Source organism: Perca flavescens, chromosome 4 (genome assembly GCF_004354835.1).
Source record: "Perca flavescens isolate YP-PL-M2 chromosome 4, PFLA_1.0, whole genome shotgun sequence".
NCBI classification, from domain to species: domain Eukaryota; kingdom Metazoa; phylum Chordata; class Actinopteri; order Perciformes; family Percidae; genus Perca; species Perca flavescens.
Genome location: NC_041334.1, coordinates 3577554 through 3580927, shown reverse-complemented (window position 1 = coordinate 3580927; position 3374 = coordinate 3577554). Strand labels below are relative to the sequence as shown.

Genomic DNA, 3374 nt, shown 5'->3' with positions numbered 1-3374 from the left:
CGGAGAAACCAGACCCACATGACGTGTTTGTCCAATCAGCAGTTTTCATTTTTTGGGCAACAATACATATTAGCGCCACCTGCTGTTATAGAGACGTATTACACGCTCAAGTCGGCGTCTCTTTGGTGTGTTCTGAGGCATTTTTTGAACCTCGGGGAGCCGACTGATCGGTCTGATTGGTTGGTGTGTGAGGGGCTTTAGCCTACACATGTTAGTGTGGAACTTCAGACCAACCAGAATGATTTTAATGTTGATGTTACTGAGCTGTAGTCAGAGCTGAATGAAGTACTCTGATTCTTTCCTGATCCTGCATTCAAAATTACTACTTCAGTAAAAGTATAGACGTATCAGTAAAATGTCCTTAAAGTAGCAAAAGAACAAACAAGTATTATATTTTATAAGCTGAGCATATGTTTTGTATGTAAGATCAAAGTAACTGATTATTAAATCTGTCTGATCAATGAAAAGACAAATCCTCTGAAATGTAGTGAGGTACAGGTATAAAGTAGTATATAATGCAAATACATGAGTTATTCACCTCCCAAATTATATTTTTACTGCTCATGAAACATTAACTTATACATAAATAGCTTAGTTAAGCTGTGTGTTTAGCTGGATGGGTAATATTTACTTTTAATAAAGCTAATCAGCTGTAACAACAACTGTCATTAAAAACAAGAGTTAACCCAGAGTCAATCATTGACTTGTACCTGTGAGTCTCAGCTCAGGGTTTAGAGAACACATGTCACAGACATCAGATATAAATATGATTTAACACCTGAAGAGTTTTAGATTTTAGTTTCAGGAGCATGCACACCTTCAGTAGTTCTCTTTGTTCAGACTGAGATGTCCAATCTGCTGTATATGATCTGTGTTCCATTCTGAGTCTTACATTAACTTTCTATCTTCAGTTTCAGAGTCTCCCACTGGACGCCTTGTTGCTGCAATTGTTCTCCCAATTGTACTTGTTGTTCTTCTAGCTATGCTTGTATACGAGTGTTGCACCCTGAAATGTACAAAAAGTAAGTTTTAAATAATGTTTTGAATAAACATATTCATGATACAACAACAACACATTCTTTATATGAATGTCATATGAGTGTTTGCAGTTGTTTTATCTTCAGTCATTAATCATTGTGTTGGTATTTACACCAGAGTAGGATCAAGTCAGTTGGGATTTACTTCTTAACTTTGTTTTCTTTCCTGCAGAAGCACTAGGAGTGCAAGTCCCAACTAGGTAAGGAACAAAATACATTCTTATTGTAAATACTTATATATTAGATATTATTTTGTTTAGTTTAGTCTTGTAATGGCTGTCCTATAATCAATCATAATCAGGAAACCAGATCCATGTGACCTCACTATGTAATCTCACTGTGGGATCCAGATCATTTACAGGTCCCACACACTTTCACTTTGCTTTCTAGTTCTGTAAGTTTAGTAACATTCACTATCAGTCATGTATCAAGATGGGTGTTTATGTTGTTAAAAGACAAAATATAAGCATAGCATGAAGAACAAAAATAACAAGCATCACACGCACACACACACATACACACACACACACACACACACACACACACACACACACACACTGTAATTAACCAAAAGCTTTGTGTGTTTTTCTGAAATGTTGACACAGTGATGTACCTGCCTGATGACCTGAGAGGCCTGATGATCAATGATCAATGACATCATGTATAGTCTCTTCCACTTTATTAAATAATTGCGACATTTAAACAGATTTTCATGTATTACTGTATGACAGATCAGTTATACTCCTGCTCACTGACATGGTTTTAAAGTTATTGTTATCTGATTTCTGCTCTCCAAATGTTTTAAAATGCACATATTTAGATCAGGGAAATCCTTTTTCTTTCTGTTTTTCTTTCTTCTAACACCCCCCCCCCCCCCAGTACGCTTACTGTACGTACACAACGCCGCCGACTTGAGCTGCAAAAGAAGCTCTGGCCACCCTGTCAGGGATGCTTCTCAAAGTACGGGGTAGCTTTTGATGCTTTGGCTGCTCTGGCGTGGCAGGAAGTTCACATCAAGCAAGGAAGACTAGCATACGTACTTAAATATATCGTAAGCAAATGAATTAAATTCCCGCAAAAATATTTCCTATAAAAGTTGCGCTCATCCTCAAATGTGTATCACTGGATCATTGTGAAGTTGTTGTGTTTGGTTCTGCTTTATCGTATTTGTGGAGAAGACGTCGGCGTCGGACTCGGAGAGTTTGAGTTCATGACCCCTCCAGGACCGTCGTCAGTTCGGAGAGTATCATTGGCTGCGACTTGATGACGAAGGTTCCGGCGGCCCTTCAGGCTGGTCACGGAGCAGCTTCTCCTCCATTTACTCGGAACTAATGTTTTGGTAGGAACGAAAGTTTACAGCGTATGTTTCTCTGGGATCAGCCAGCGCAAAGGACGTCTGTGGTCGTTTGCCGCTGAACCGCGTCATAGCTCATTACCAAAAAGTCGACCAAACTTAAACTTTCAGCTTGATGCTTTCGACACTGATGGATTTGCCGCTTCCTGTAGCTGAGAGAAGCTGGCTTCCATATAAAATGAATGACTTCCTGTAACTTTGAAGCTCAAGGTGGCGGCGGTGTGTACATAGAGTCAGTCTTTAGACCTCGGTAGTTCTTAAACCCTGTGACACCCATGCAGTAGGAGATTTAATTAAAAAATATAATCATTTCAAAGCCATTTTTTACATGTAAGAAACAGGATTTAAGTGTGTGTGTGTGTAAATGTGTCCTACTAACACTGCCCAAAATGCCGTATAAAAAGGTAGTCCTAGTCAGGTGTCTGTACTCGGGTGAGTTTGCCTGAAGTCCGTTGATGTGTCCGGGACAGCTGGTTGACTTGTAAAATCTGCATGGAGGAACTTCTCCAATCTCCGTGTCTTCGTGGACTCCTCGACTGACTATTTCTTCTGTACTGAGGCCGCTGTGAGGTTTCACGCACTCAGCAAGGAAATGACTTTAGTTTCACTTTCATAAATAGGACCTCTAAGTTTAATTAAATAAGAAGAATGAAAACCAGCCCACCTGCAGAAGTGACTCCAATGTTAGTAAAGTAACTTGTAGTTTGACCATGAAGTGATTATTACCACAGAATCTGAAATTCACAAAGCAGCTGGTGAAGAATGGACTGTTGGACTGTTATTATTTAGATAAAGTCAGTCAATATAGAATCTTTTTTTTTTTTTTTTTTTTTTTTTAAATAACTACATTTTGTTTATGATCTTCAGCTAAAGGAAACAAGACTGCACCAGCTGTCTCACTTAATTGTAATTTTAAAGGGGACATATCATGAAAAACTCTCATTTTCAGTCATGGTGCACAAACATTTGAGTATCTGGAGGGC

At 38.9% G+C, this 3374-nt stretch overlaps 1 long non-coding RNA gene across 1 annotated transcript; it reads left to right on the top strand.

Annotated features, from left to right (window-relative positions):
- Positions 1-920: 920 nt before the first annotated feature.
- LOC114553574 (uncharacterized) lies at positions 921-1825 on the top strand. The gene is made up of 3 exons (XR_003692347.1): positions 921-1022; positions 1210-1237; positions 1643-1825. It is a non-coding gene; the product is annotated as an uncharacterized LOC114553574 (long non-coding RNA).
- The last annotated feature ends 1549 nt before the right edge of the window (positions 1826-3374 follow it).